At 38.7% G+C, this 16,502-nt stretch overlaps 1 pseudogene; it reads right to left on the bottom strand.

Annotated features, from left to right (window-relative positions):
- Positions 1-14,475: 14,475 nt before the first annotated feature.
- On the bottom strand, positions 14,476-16,298 carry LOC129533257 (glycerol kinase 3-like; annotated as a pseudogene).
- Between the last annotated feature and the right edge of the window lie 204 nt (positions 16,299-16,502).

Genomic DNA, 16,502 nt, shown 5'->3' with positions numbered 1-16,502 from the left:
CTTTTTTTTTTGCATCTATGAAAACAATTTTGTGGCTTAAAAAAATCTTCAAAGCAGTGAAATATAGATATGTTTGGTGGAGTAGAAAAGTAGACCACCAATAGAAGCAGCCCACTCCTTGCATGCTGGTTCCATGGCCTCCTGCTACTGCTGGCATCTCCCTGTGGCAGAGCGAGGGCCTGTTGCTGTTTTCAAGGAGCCCTTGCTTTAGCTGCTGTTCAGGCCCTTCAGGCCCCTCATCTCTGCAGTTGGGGAGGGGAGATTGTTATAGCTTTGAATGCACACACATAGTTCACAAATGTAATCTGTATTTTATTTGAGTTTATAAACAAAAATATATATTGAAAGTGATTATTAGGAAATTTCTTTTATTTTTATTTATTTATTTATTTATTTTTTAATTATACTTTATGTTTTAGGGTACATGTGCACAACATGCAGGTTAGTTACATATGTATACATGTGCCATGCTGGTGCGCTGCACCCACTAACTCGTCATCTAGCATTAGGTATATCTCCCAATGCTATCCCTCCCCCCTCCCCCCACCCCACCACAGTCCCCAGAGTGTGATATTCCCCTTCCTGTGATCTCATTGTTCAATTCCCACCTATGAGTGAGAATATGCGGTGTTTGGTTTTTTGTTCTTGCGATAGTTTACTGAGAATGATGATTTCCAATTTCATCCATGTCCTTACAAAGGACATGAACTCATCATTTTTTATGGCTGCATAGTATTCCATGGTGTATATGTGCCACATTTTCTTAATCCAGTCTATTATTGTTGGACATTTGGGTTGGTTCCAAGTCTTTGCTATTGTGAATAATGCCACAATAAACATACTTTTCTTTTTTTAGTTTCTTTATGCTTTCATTTAATGATTACATCCTTTTTTTTATTCTAATAGCTTTAGGAGTACAAGTGGTTTTTGGTTACATGGATGACTTGTATAGTCACGAGGTCTGGGATTTTAATGTACCCGTCACTTGAGTAGTAGACATTGTACTCTAATCGGTAGTTTTTCATCCATCACCATCCTCTCAACCTCCCCACTTCTGAGTCTCCCATGTCCATTATACCACTCTGTCTGCCTTTGCATACTGATAGCTTAGTTCCCACTTATAAGTGTGAACATGTAGTATTTGGTTTTCCATTCCTGAGTTACTTAACTTAGAATAATGGCCTCCAGTTTCATCCAAGTTGCTGCAAAAGACATTATTTCTTTCTTTTTTTATGGTAGAGTAGTATTCCATCATATATATATACATACACACACGCACACGTATGTATATACACATGTATATATGTACACACATGTATATACATATGTGTCTACATATGTATATGTATGCGTGTATATATGTGTATGTGTGTGTGTGTGTGTGTGTGTGTATATATATATATATATATAACATTTTCTTTATCCACTCATTGGCTGATGGGCACTTAGGTTGATTCTATATCTTTGCAATTGTGAATTGTACTGTGATAAACATACATATCTGGGTGTCTTTTTGATTTAGTGATTTCTTTTCCTTTAGGTAGATACTCGGTAGTGAAATTGCTGGATTGGATTTTAATTTCTTTGAGGAATCTCCAGACTGTTTTCCATAGAGGTTGTACGAATTTACATTCCCACCAACAGCATATAAGCGTTCCCGTTTCACCACATCCGCATCAACATCTATTGTTTTTTCACTTTTAATAATAGCTATTCTGGTTAGGGCAAGGTGGTATCTCGCTGAGGTTTTAATTTGCATTTTCCTGATGATTAGTGGTGTTCAGCATTTCTTTCATGTTTGTTGACCATTTGTATATCTTCTTTTTAAGAAATATCTGTTCATGTCATTTGCCCACTGTTTAATGGGATTATTTGATTTTTTCTTGCTGACTTGTTTGAGTTCCTTTTAGATTCTGGATATTAGTCCTTTGTCAGAGGCATAGTTTGCAAATATTTCCTCCCATTCTATAGGTTGTGTGTTTACTCTGGTGATTATTTCTTTGGTCTTGTGGAAGTTTTTTTTTTGTTTAATTAGGTCCCATTTATTTATTTTTGTGTTTGTCACATTTGCATTTGGGGTCTTTGTCATAAATTTTTTGTTTTGGCCAATGCCCAGAAGTTTTTCCTAAGTTTTCTTCTAGAATTTTGATGGTTTCAGGTCTTAGATTTAAGTCTTTAATCCATCTTGGGTTAATTTTTATATATGGTGAGAGATAGGGATCTCTCACCACATATAAAATGTGTACACGTGCACAACGTGATGGTTTCCAGCTTCATCCATGTCCCTGCAAAGGACATGAGCTCATCCTTTTTTAATGGTTACATAGTATTCCATGGTGTATATGTGCCACATTTTCTTAATCTAGTCTATCATTGATGGACATTGGGAGGTTCCATGTCTTTGCTATTGTGAATAGTGCCGCAATAAACATGTGTGCATGTGTCTTTATAGTAGCATGATATATAATGCTTTGGGTATATACCCAGTAATGGGATTGCTGGGTCAAATGGTATTTGTAGTTCTAGATCCTTGAGGAATTGCCACACTGTCTTCCACAATGGTTGAACTAATTTACATTCCCACCAACAGTGTAAAAGCATTCCTATTTCTCCACATCCTCTCCAGCACCTGTTGTTTTCTGACTTTTTAATGATCGCCATTCTAACTGGCCTGAGATGGTATCTCATTGTGGTTTTGATTTGCATTTCTCTGATGACCAGTGATGATAAGCATTTGTTATATGTCTGTTGGCTGCATAAATGTCTTCTTTTGAGAAGTGTCTGTTTATATCCTTTGTCCACTTTTTGATGGGATTGTTTGTTTTTTTCTTGTAAATTTGTTTAAGTTCTTTGTAGATTCTGGATATTAGCCCTTTGTCATATGGGTAGGTTGCAAAAATTTTCTCCCATTCTGTAAGTTGCCTCTTCACTCTGATGATAGTTTCTTTTGCTGTGCAGAAGTGCTTTAGTTTAATTAGATCCCATTTGTCAATTTTGGCTTTTGTTGCCATTGCTTTTGGTGTTTTAGTCATGATGTCTTTGCCCATGCCTATGTCCTGAATGGTATTGCCAAGGTTTTCTTCTGGGGTTTTTATGGTTTTAGGTCTAACATTTAAGTCTTTAACTCATCTTGAGTTAATTTTTTATACAGTGTAAGGAAGGGATCCAGTTTCAGCTTTCTGCATATGGCTAGCCAGTTTTCCCAGCACCATTTATTAAATAGGGAATCCTTTCCCCATTGATTGTTTTTGTCAAGTTTGTCAAAGATCAGATGGTTGTAGAGGTGTGGTGTTATTTCTGAGGCCTCTGTTCTGATCCATTGATCTATATTCTGTTTTGGTACCAGTACCATGCTGTTTTGGTTACTGTAGCCTTGTGGTATAGTTTGAAGTCAGGTAGCGTGATGCCTCCAGCTTTGTTCTTTTTGCTTAGGATTGTCTTGGCTATGTGGGCTCTTTTTTGTTTCCATATGAAATTTAAAGTAGTTTTTTCCAATTCTGTGAAGAAAGTCAGTGGTAGCCTGTTGGGGATAGCATTGAATCTATAAATTACCTTGGGCAGTATGGCCATTTTCAAGATATTGATTCTTCCTATCCATGAGCATGGAATGTTCTTCCATTTGTTTGTGTCCTCTTTTATTTTTTTGAGCAGTGGTTTGTAGTTCTCCTTGAAGAGGTCCTTCATATCGCTTGTAAGTTGTATTCCTAGGTATTTTATTCTCTTTGTAGTAATTGTGAATGGGAGATCACTCATGATTTGGCTCTCTGTCTATTATTGGTGTAAAGGAATGCTTGTGATTTTTGCACATTGATTTTGTATCCTGAGACTTTGCTGAAGTTGCTTATCAGCTTAAGGATATTTTGGGCTGAGACAATGGGGTTTCTAAATATACAATCATGTTATCTGCAAACAGAGATAATTTGACTTCCTCTCTTCCTAACTGAATACGCCTTATTTCTGTCTCTTGCCTGATTGCCCTAGCCAGAACTTCCAACACTATGTTGAATAGGAGTGGTGAGAGAGGGCATCCTTGTCCTGTGCTGGTTTTCAAAGGGAACACTTCCAGGTTTTGCCCATTCAGTATGATATTGGCTGTGGGTTTGCCATAAATAGCTCTTAGTATTTTGAGATACGTTCCATCAATACCTAGTTTATTGAGAGTTTTTAGCATGAAGAGCTGTTGAATTTTGTCAAAGGCCTTTTCTGCATCTATTGGGATAATCACGTGGTTTTTGTCATTGGTTCTGTTTATGTGATGGATTACGTTTATATATTTGTGTGCATTGAACCAGCCTTGCATCCCAGGGATGAAGCTGACTTGATCATGGTGGATAAGCTTTTTGATGTGCTGCTGGATTTCGTTTGTCAGTATTTTATTGAGGATTTTTGCATCAATGTTCATCAGGGATATTGGTCTAAAATTCTCTTTTTTTGTTGTGTCTCTGCCAGGCTTTGGTATCAGTATGATGCTGGCCTCATAAATGAGTTAGGGAGGATTCCCTCTTTTTCTATTGTTTGGAATAGTTTCAAAAGGAATGGTACCAGCTCCTCTTTGTTCCTCTGTTAGAATTTGGCTGTGAATCCATCTGGTCCTGGACTTTTTTTTGTTAGTAGGCTATTAATGATTGCCTCAATTTCAGAACCTGTTACTGGTCTATTCAGAGATTCAGCTTCTTCCTGGTTTAGTCTTGGGAGGGTGTATGTGTCCAGGAATTTATCCATTTCTTCTAGATTTTCTAGTTTATTTGCATAGAGGAATTTATAGTATTCTCTCATGGTAGTTTGTATTGCTGTGGGATTGGTGGTGATCTCCCCTTTATCATTTTTTTATTGCATCTATTTGATTCTCTTTTCTTCTTTATTAGTCTTGCTAGCAGTCTATCAATTTTGTTGATCTTTTCAAAAAACCACCTCCTGGATTCATTGATTTTTTTGAAGGGTTATTTGTGTCTCTATCTCCTTCAGTTCTGCTCTGATCTTAGTTATTTCTTGTCCTCTGCTAGCTTTTGAATGTGTTTGCTCTTGCTTCTCTAGTTGTTTTAATTGTGATGTTAGGGTGTCGATTTTAGATCTTTTCTGCTTTCTCTTGTGGGCATTTAGCGCTGTAAATTTCCCACTACACACTGCTTTAAATGTGTCCCAGAGATTCTGGTACATTCTGTCTTCATTCTCAATGACTTCAAAGAACATCTTTATTTCTGCCTTCATTTCGTTGTGTACCCAGTAGTCATTCAGGAGCAGGTTGTTCAGTTCGATGTAGCTGTGCTGTTTTGAGTGAATTTCTTAATCCTGAGTTCTAATTTGATTGCACTGTGGTCTGAGAGACAGTTTGTTGTGATTTCTGTTCTTCTACATTTGCTGAGGAGTGCTTCACTTCCACTTATTTGGTCAATTTTAGAATAAGTGCAATGTGGTGCTGAGAAGAATGTATATTCTGTTGATTTGGGGTGGAGAGTTCTGTAGATGTCTATTAGGTCTGCTTGGTCCAGAGCTGAGTTCAAGTCCTGGATATCCTTGTTATTAACCTTCTGTCTCGTTGATCTGTCTAATATTGACAGTGGGGTGTTAAAGTCTCCCATCATTATTGTGTGGGAGTCTAATTCTCTTTGTAGGTCTCTAAGGACTTGCTTTATGAATCTGGGTGCTCCTGTATTGGGTGCATATATATTTAGGATAGGTAGCTATTCTTGTTGAATTGATCCCTTTACCATTATGTAATGGCCTTCTTTGTCTCTTTTGATCTTTCTTGGTTTAAAGTCTGTTTTATCAGAGACTAGGATTGCAACCCCTGCTTTTTTTGTTTGTTTGTTTTCCATTTGCTTGGTAGATCTTCCTCCATCCCTTTATTTTGAGCCTGTGTGTGTCTTTGCATGTGAGTTGGGTCTCGTGAATACAGCACACCAATGGGTCTTGACTCTTTATCTAATTTACCAGCCTGTGTCTTATAACTGGGGCATTTAGCCCATTTACATTTAAGGTTAATATTGTTATGTTTGAATTTGATCCTGTCATTATGATGTTAGCTGGTTATTTTGCCTGTTAATTGATGCAGTTTCTTCATAGCATCTACGGTCTTTACAATTTGGCATGTTTTTGCAGTGGCTGCTACCAGTTATTCCTTTCCATGTTTAGTGCTTCCTTCAGGAGCTCTTGTAAGGCAGGCCTGGTGGTGACAGAGTCTCTCGGCGTTTGCTTGTCTGTAAATGATTTTATTTCTCCTTTACTTATGAAGCTTAGTTTGGCTGGATATGAAATTCTGGGTTGAAAATCCTTTTCTTTAAGAATGTCGAATATTGGCCCCACTCTCTTCTGGCTTGTAGGGTTTCTGCTGAGAGATCTGTTGTTAGTCTGATGGGCTTCCCTTTGTGGGTAACCTGACCTTGCTCTCTGGCTGCCCTTAACATTTTTTCCTTCATTTCAACCTTGGTGAATCTGACAGTTATGTGTCTTGGGGTTGCTCTTCTTGAGGATTGTCTTTGTCTTTGTGGTGTTCTCTATATTTCCTGAATTTGAATGTTGGCCTGCCTTGCTAGGTTAGGGAAGTTCTCCTGGATAATATCCTGAAGAGTGTTTTCTAACTTGGTTCCATTCTCCCCATAACTCTCCGGTACACCAATCAGACGTATATTTGGTCTTTTCACATAATCCCATATTTCTTGGAGGCTTTGTTCATTTCTTTTCACTCTTTTTTCTCTAAATTGTCTTCTCACTTTATTTCATTCATTTGATCTTCAATCACTGATACCCTTTCTTCCATTTGATCGAATCGGCTATTGAAGCTTGTGCATGCATCACAAAGTTCTCGTGTCATGGTTTTCAGCTCCATCAGGTCATTTAAGGTCTTCTCTACACGGTTTATTTTAGTTAGCCATTCGTCTAACCTTTTTTCAAGGTTTTTAGCTTTCTTGTGATGTGTTAGAACATGCTCCTTTAGCTCAGAGATGTTTGTTATTACCAGCTTTCTGAAGCCTGCTTCTGTCAATTTGGCAAACTCATTCTCCATCCAGTTTTGTTCCCGTGCTGCCGAGGAGCTGCGATCCTTTGGAGGAGAAGAGATGCTCTGGTTTTTGGAATTTTCAGCTTTTCTGCTCTGGTTTCTCCCCATCTTTGTGGTTTTAACTACCTTTTGTCTTTGATGTTGGGGAGCTGCAGATGGGGTTTTGGTGTGGATGTCCTTTTTGTTGATGCTGATGCCATTCCTTTCTGTTAGTTAGTTTTCCTTCTAACAGGCCCGTCAGTTGCAGGTCTGTTGGAGTTTGCTGGAGGTCCACTTCAGACCCGGTTTGCCTGGGTATCACCAGCAGAGGCTTCAGAACAGCAGATATTGCTGCCTGATCCTTCCTCTGGAAGCTTCATCCCAGAGGGGCACCCCCCTGTTTGAGGTGTCTGTCATCCCCTACTGGGAGGTGTCTCCTAGTCATGCTACACTGGGGTCAGGGACCCACTTGAGGAGGCAGTCTGTCCCTTCTCGGAGCTCGAATGCCATGCTGAGAGAACCACTGCTCTCTTCAGAGATGTCAAACAGGGACTTTTAAGTCTGCAGAAGCTGTCTGCTCTCTTTTGTTCTCCCCAGTTTATGTTTTCATATGCTTTGTCGGAGATCAGTCATTTCTAAATATTTACTTTATTTCTGTGTTCTCTATTCTGTTCCATAGGTCTACATATCTACTTATATGCCAGTGCCATGCTGTTCTGGTTATGATACCCTTATATTAGTATAATTTGAAGTCAGGTAATGTCATGCCTCTAGATTTGTTCTTTTTGCTTAGGATTACATTGGCTATTTGGGCTTTTTTAAAAAAATTCCATATGCATTTTAGGATTTTTTTTTTCTAATTCTGTGAAGAGTGATGGTATTTTGATAGGAATTGCATTGACTCTGTAGATTGCTTTGGACAGTATGGTCATTTTCATGGTATTGATTCTTCTACTCTGTGAACATGGGATGTATTTCCATTTGTTTGTGTCATCTATGATTTCTTTAAGCAGTGTTTTGTAGTTCTCCTTCTAGAGTTCTTCACCTCCTTGGTTAAATATATTCCTAAGTATTTTATTTTATTTTATTTTGTAGCTATTATAAAAGGGATTGAGTTCTTAATTTGATTCTCAGCTTGGTCATTGTGGGTATGTAGCAGTGCTACTGATTTATGTACATTGATTTTGTAACCTGAGGCTTTATTGAATTCATTTATCAAAGCTAGGCGCCTTTTGGAGGAGTCTTCAGGGCTTTCTAAGTATAAGATCACATCATCAGCAAACAGAGATAGTTTGACTTTCTCTTTTCCAATTTGGATGCCCTTTATTTCTTTCTTTTGCCTGATTACTCTGTCTAGGACTTGCAGAAGTTGCTAATTTGTTTTTAAACTATATTTCTGGAAGATAAATCTGGTAGAAGTTACAATCCACCAACTGCCTGCAAGACTCTGCTTTGCATCTATGAGACTCAATAGAAATAGTTCCTATGGAAGCTTCTGTGTTCACTGCTCCTTTAATAGGCTCTAGAACTGTAACTTCCCCAGCTTTCAAATGCAAGAGCCATTTGTCTAAACTGCTCAGTGTGCTTACTCTGATGAGTAAGGAAGATTTTGGTCCATAGATCTGGGTAAGGGAGAATGCATGTGTGTATATATATGTGTATCTCTGCCTGCACAGAGCATTGGAGAGTAGTAGTCCTAGAATCCCTATTTCATTTACCAAATAAATAATGGTTCAAAGTGGTTAGTTGAAAAAACAAAAACCACAGTGCTTCACTAAATCACAGTAGGTCCAATAAATTTAGACCTTATTGATTTCTATTGGGTGGCCTGATGGCCTAACTGCCCTTTAGAAAATTATTTCAGTGAAAAAATGTGATCTGAGTTCTAGGAAGCCGATTTACAGATGAGCTTTTAGAACACAACCCTTCTGTAAGTTGGGGAATGCCTGTAGTGTGTAACACTATTCATGCAGCACTTTTGAATAGAATGAAGCATTTTATGAAAAACCAAAGACAAATATGAATTTATTGGTGTATACCAATGCAAGCAATTCTGTTCAACTAAGTAGAAAATATTACTTCTAAATTCAGATTCCATTAACTGCTAGACTTAATGCACCTGTTGTAAGTGACTTCTATTAGGAAAACCAAGAAAGCTTTTGTATTTTTAGATATTTTTTGCTGCATGAAACAATCACTGTTTAACCTTTTATCTTTCCTGGGCTGCCAGTTTTCTCTATAGTGCTTGATAAATGTTACTGACTGCTAATGGGGAGAGGAGGGTCAGTGCCTGGGGAGAGAATGAATAAAGTAGGATTAATGCACAGGATATCCAAACATAGTTCATATGATGTACTAGAACTCTTAGTTTTGCTTATATCAGAAGCAACTCATTTACTGTGTTTTTAGGAGATCATTAGATTTTTAAAAATCTTTCTCTTATTTAAAATCTTAAATTTATTCTAGTATACTACAAAATATAAAAAATTTTCCACCAGAATTAGAACACTTCTGTTTCCTAGTTTGTAGAGTCCTCCTTTGTAATTATGCCAAGAATTTTTCATGAAAAATTATTCACTTTCAGTAAAATTATAAAGAAGCATTGATTCTTCATTTTTAATGCACTATATTTTGCATCTGAATCTAGCTTTAAAGGATGTACTGCTTTTATACCATGCTTCTGAATCTTGTATTTGCTTGAGTTTCTTAGGTTTTAGGTAACATTTTAAAACATCTTTCATTATGAAAAATTGCAAGCATGTACAAGAATAGAATAGTACTCATGATCCAACTTCAACAGTTGTCAACTCAGGGACAATTTTGTTTTAATTATAACCTTCATTACTCACCTTCCCTTTTTTTTATATGCAAACATTTTACTGAAGTCTAATGCACATATAGAAAAGTACACAAATCATGTCTACAGCTTGAGGAATTTTATACATCCTCTTGTATTATCTTGAAGCAATTGTCATGCTTTACCTACGTATTTCATCCTTATATTTTAAACAAATGCCATTACAAAGACCATGCTTGTATAATGAAGCTATTTCCATATCTTTGGTGTATTGATAACTAGTTGCAACAAACTTTCCAAAATAATCCAGAATAATACTATAAAACAGTTTGATATGGCTTGGCTATGTCGCCACCCAGATCTCATCTTGAATTCCCATGTGTGGTGGGAAGGACCCAGTGGGAAGTAGTTGAATCATGGGGGAAGGTCTTTCCTTTGCTGTTCTTGTGATAGTGAGTAAGTCTCACAAGATCTGATGGTTTTAAAAATGGGAGTTTCCCTGCACAAGCTCTCTCTCTTTGCCTGCTGCCATCCATGTAAGACATGACTTGCTCCTCCTTGCCTTCCACCATCATTGTAAGGCCTCCTCAGCCACGTGGAACTATAAGTCCATTAAACCTCTTTCTTTTGTAAATTGCCTAGTCTTGCATATGTCTTTATCAGCAGCATGAAAACAGACTAATACACAATTGTTCCTCATAGTGAAACTATCTGATTGTTGTTGACATTTTAAGCAAATAGGAGATGGGGAGATAAGGAGTCCATGCAGTAAGATGTCTATAGCTCCTTTTCTACCATAAACAAATAACTGTTGTTTAGGTGATTTGTCTTTAAAGCACTCTATTTGTCCAGAAAATTTACCCAAACCTTCAAATTACTTTCAAGTCAAATCATATAGCTTGTGAAGAACTCCAAGAGGGTGACGGGACACAGTGGCAGTAAAGTTAATATTTTTCTTTTTCTTTTTCTTTTCCCTATCATAGGCAGTAGGACTTGTGACAGGCTTTTCTAGGTAGGAAAGAAAAGAAGGAAGGGAAGAAATAAATAGCAATAAATGACTCAATACATAGACACATATATACAAGTAAAGCAGAATGGAGGAGAAAGACAAGTAAAGCAGAATGGAGGAGAAAGAAGCTGAGGGAAAAAAGGATGGATAAGGAGAGAAAGCCTGCAGGACCTCGGGGTATTGTCTGGTCCATGGTGTGCCTGCACATAAGAAGAGCACTCTCGGGCCGGGTGCAGTGGCTCACGCCTATAATCCCAGCACTTTGGGAGGCCGAGGCAGGCGGATCATGAGGTCAGGAGATCGAGACCATCCTGGCTAACATGGTGAAACCCCATCTCTACTAAAAATACAAAAAATTAGCCGGGCATGGTAGCCTGTAGTCCCAGCTATTCGGGAGGCTGAGGCAGGAGAATGGTCTGAACCCAGGAGGCGGAGCTTGCAGTGAGCAGAGATCGCGCCACTGCACTCCAGCCTGGGTGACAGAGCGAGACTCCGTCTCAAAAAAAAAAAAAAAAAAAAGAGCACTCTCTATCCTTTGAAAACTCACTGGAGATTCTGGACATAAGAACTGCTTCATTTCTCTCTCTTGCCCATTGGAAACAAGCTTTCTAGAATACATTATAATTAAATTAAATTGTACAGGTATAATGAAAAAATTAACAGTGTTCCATGGAGATCTCTTCCATGAACTCATGCTTATTTTTAATAACATCAGTATCTTTAGGGAAAGTAAAAATGTGAGCAACCAAATGGGTAGGTTAGAGAGTGAGAGCAGGGGAGGATGTGGAATCCACACTGCTCACCCTGAGACGCTCTCGTGGCTTCAGCAGCGTGGCTCTGGCAGTGACAGCCTGTTGCACTGAACACCCTGCTTCTCCAAGGCGTGGAGTGACAGTTCAGTGTGACCAGAACACCCAGATTAAATGGCCTGTGTGCTGAGGCATGGTGTTCTGGACTATGGTCAGCCTTTGTTACACTCCTGAAACATTTATTTTATTTTATTTTATTTTAGCTTAAAAAGCTGTATGAAATTATTTTTTGTATCATGTCTAAAAATGAAATTTTTCTCAGTTAACCCCAACTGTACTAACTTATTCAGAGAGTGCTGGTTTGTGGACTCTTCTCATGTTTCTTGGGTGGTATCTATATTTTAACCATTTCTCAAATCATTAGCACCTTTATTTTTAGCATTTTTGGCAGGCCAAAAATATAGAGGAGATAAAAATTGAACTCATTGGTTTAGATGCATTTTAATAGTTCTAGCAAAAGACTCTTTGGAAATTGGATTTTAATTCTAACTTGAAATATGAATTTTATTCAGTATTTCTTGTTGATAGCCAAGCACATTTAAGGGGAAAAAAATTGTTTCAGATTTTTAGTCATTCCTATACCTCACCACTTCCCATACTGAAAATTTGAGAAACTACTTAGTACTAGTTCTAACTGATCTTTGGGGAAGTTTGTGGTATCATTTTCTTTTTCAAAATAGAGACGGGCTCTTGCTGTGTTGCCCAGGCTGTGCTCGAACTCCTGGCCTTAAGCAGTCCTCCTGCCTTGGCTTCCCAGAGTCAGGATTACAGGCATGAGCTACCACACCCAGCCTGACTATCATTTTCAAGCTAGAGCTGTAGCTGAAATTCTGGGCTTGGTAAGCACTCAGCATTCCTCAGTAACAGGACTACCTGTGGAGAATTCCTTCAGAGCTGGTCATGGTGGCCCACACCTGCAATCCCAGCACTTTGGGAGGCTGAGATGGGCAGATTGCTTGAGGCCCGGAGTTCGAGACCAGCCTGGCCAACATGGTGAAACCTGGTCTCTACTAAAAATACAAAAAAAAAAAAAAAAAGAGCCAGGCATGGTGGCATGTGCCTGTAGTCCCAGCTATTTGGGAGGCTGAGGCAGGAGAATAACTTTAACTCAGGAGGCGGAGGTTGCAATGAGCTGAGATCGCACCACTGCACTCTAGCCTGGGCGACAGAGAGACTCCATCTCAACAATAACAACAACAAAAAAGAAGTCCTCCAGTTACCGATGTGCTTTCATTTTATTTTCCATTCTTTGGCTCTTAACTCTGTTATTAGTTTATATATCCCAGGCCCCGGTGGTAGTAACTACTTTACCCAGGCCTGTTCAGGCATCCCTCACTGTCCAGCTTCTGTCCTTTCCACTAGGCCTATAAAATGATCAAACTTTTTTATATGTGCAAGTATTTTCTTGTGTGTCCCCTTTGTCTTTGTCGTAAACGAAACTTTGTGTTTCCCCCAAACCTGTATGTCGTGAGCAGACTTCTCGAAGGGATCACTCGCCACAGCTCACTGGGAACCTAGGTAGAAGGGTACCACTTCCAGACCATTGCTCTCACTGCCATCAGCCTCACTTTTTTTTTCACTGTTTACTACAAAACAAAGTAATTTAAAGATATTTTTTAAAATTGACATTAAGAAGCTAGATTAGGTAACTTCTTATAATATGTGACATTAAATATTTTGAGAAATTCTTGGTTTCGTTGGAAGGCATTTGTAATGATAAACCTTTTTTCAGTTATAATAAGATACTAAGCAGAGATAATTTTGTCATCCCAGATAGCAATTTCTTATCAACAATTGATAATATTTGAACTGAAAGAGATTCTTGGCTTTATTTCTATATTTTTTTCTACTTAGGTATTTAACTTTTTTGACATCCTCTTATCCCCTCAATAGGATCCAAAATATGTCTAAAATTAATTCAAAAGAAAACTCTTTGAATTATTGCTTGTGTTTGAAAACAGTATTTACTGTAGTATTCCACAGTTTCTTCTTTTTTTTAGGCTAAGGCAATTAAATAAAAATGTAAGGGATAAGAAATATAGTTGAAGTCACAATAAAGTATATTTTCTTTTATGGACATAAAATATAAATTTTAAATGTTGGCTATTTAAGAAAAAAATTCTCCTGGTAAATATTATGCATAACCATTGCTCAAAAATGTATACAGCTGTTTTCCAACATATTTATATACATAGTGGTTCACTTAAGACCAGCCCTGTTAGAACTTTCTGAATATAATGTGCTCTTAATTTATAAATGGGCTACCCTCAGTGTATAAAATATATAGGCATATATGTTATACATACAAAGTAAAAAATATAAAAAGGAAAGATGGAAGAAAAAAGAAAGTATCCTTTCCTGTAAGATCCAGACAGAAAGTCATTATAATTAGTGGGACCATGGAAAATATTGGAAGGATTTCAGTTTTGGCAAATACTTTTCAGAAAAATATCCAAGCTATGAGAACACTAAATGTCTATCTTAATAATTTAGTAGATGTTTCTATTCAAACACTCAGTGAAGGTGTTTCCATCTTCTACTATGTAGAAAAGAAGACTTTTGGGGTGTCTGTTAAAAGCGAAGAGCTGCTCATTTTTAACAGGTTAGTAATAACCTTTTAATCAAGTATATGTCATGCAGAGACTCAAGTCCTGTTCCAGTAGTGTTTGAGTATGTTTGATGGAAGATTCCAATGGTGGGGATCTGAATTCTTCGTACATCTTAGAGGGAATGGAGCAGGATGTTATGGCAAAGGAGGGGGTCAGCCCCAAAGGTAGCTGGCCCAACCTTAACTGTGGATGTTAAAAAAACAAAAACAAACACACACACACACACACACACACACACACACACCCAATATTTCTGTAGCATTCTTTTTGCTGCATTTTCTTTATTTTAAGCCACAGGTCTACTTGGAGGGTCACGCAGCAAGTGGCTTATAAATAAAATCAAAGTCTATGAATAGTGTCATCGCATTGAGACAATTGCTGGGTTGTTCTTTGATTATGTAAAAAGCTCGCATCTTGGGAATCCATGAGTTGGTAGGTTTTATGGAATACCTGAGATGTACCTTGCTCTGATTAACATTGCCATGCTACTCACTATAAAAAAGCCCAAGGGCAGACTACAGAAGACACTAGGGTCACCACTTTCTGGAGATTGAGTTGTAACCCAACCCATTGACTTCATCACAGCTTTCTTCCATGTAGAATAACGAATTTCACTTTCCTCAGCATTAATCTGAGGTTCAAACGGCTCCATCGTGACGGCGGACAAATCCTCAGGTTCAAGACTCCATACATCGACTCCTTCTGCAGCCCCTGCTGCCATGGCAGCACCCAATGCAGTGGTTTCGGGCATCAAGGGCTTCACTACTGGAATATACAGAATGTCTGCTTGTAGCTGCATAAGAATTTTGTTGCTGGTCCTTCCTCCATCAACCTGCAAATGACTGAGTGGAATTCCACAGTCTCAATTCATGGCATCCAAAATCTCTCGAATATGGAAACAAACAGCTTCTAATGCAGCAAAAGCAATATGGCATTTATTGGTGAACTGAGTGAGTCCACAGATTATCCCTCTTGCGCTGGGCTCCCAATAAGGTGCATATAACCCCGAAAATGCTGGGACGAAGTAGCTGCCATAAGAAGTACCTACTTCTTTAGCAAGTTTTTCAATTTCTTCTGAGGTCTTTATAATTCCAAGATTGTCTCTTAGCCAGCGAATAACAGCACCAGCTATAGCTACAGAACCTTCCAAAGCATAATATACCGGTTTGTCTCTGCCAAGTTTGTAAGCCACTGTGGTGAGAAGGCCATGATCAGAAAATACACACTTATGGCATGTATTACATAGTAAGAAACATCCTGTTCCATACGTATTTTTGGCTTGTCCAATCTGGAAAGACATTTGTCCCACCAGTGAAGCAGACTGGTCCCCTGAACACCCAGATATTGGCACACCTTCCAAGGCCCCAGCTTTCATTAGGCCATAGATCTCAGAAGAACTCCAAACATGTGGAAGAATTTCCGTTGGAATTCCAAAAAATTCACAGAGTTTATCCCATTCCAAAGAATGAATGTTGAAAAGCATAGTCCTACTTGCATTTGTTACATCTGTACAGTGGACACTTCCATTGACGCCTCCTGTCAAACTCCAAATAAGCCATGAATCAATAGTCCCAAAAAGAGCTCATTTTTCTTCAACGGCCTTTTGAACTTTTCTCACGTTGTCAAGGAGCCAGCGAAGTTTCACTGCACTGAAGTAAGTGCTAAGTGGAAGGCCTGTCTTGGACTTGACAAAGTTATTATTTCCTGGAATTCTTTTACTAAGACTCTCAATGGTAGACTGTGTTCTTAGTTCAAGCCACACCACAGCATTGTAGAGAGGCTCTCCAGTTATCTTGTCCCAGATTACAGTGGTTTCCCTCTGGTTGCTGACACCAATAGCTTTTATGTTGGAAATACCAATATTGAGCTGTCCAAGTTTCTCACATGTTTTCGCTATACCCTCATAGACAGAATGTAGAATTTCCTTAGGGTCCTGTTCCACCCATCCTTCTCTTGGGAACTCTTGTTTTATTTCCACTTGATGATGACTAAGTAGTTCAGCTGTTCTTGAATTGAAAACCAAAAAGCGCATGGAACTGGTGCCCTGGTCCACTGCCCCCACCAATGGCCCCAAAACTGCCTTTTTTGAGGCTGCCATGAAACCAGCTTCAGGTCCGCCCGCGTTTGCGGCCGGTTTCCTGGGTGACGGCGGCGGGAGGGGGAAGGGCGGGTGACGAGTCCAAAGAGCGAGGCCGCGCGAGTCCGCTGAACCAGCCTCACTTCTTTACTGGCTGGCTAGCAGGCTACTGCATTCTCTCTGCAGCTCATTTTCTCCCTTGGCCTCCAGGCATACATCTGTCTT

The sequence above is a fragment of the Gorilla gorilla genome, chromosome 3 (assembly GCF_029281585.2).
Source record: "Gorilla gorilla gorilla isolate KB3781 chromosome 3, NHGRI_mGorGor1-v2.1_pri, whole genome shotgun sequence".
Taxonomy (NCBI): domain Eukaryota; kingdom Metazoa; phylum Chordata; class Mammalia; order Primates; family Hominidae; genus Gorilla; species Gorilla gorilla.
The sequence above is the reverse complement of the archived record's forward strand: the minus strand, read 5'-3'. Positions and strand labels throughout refer to the sequence as shown.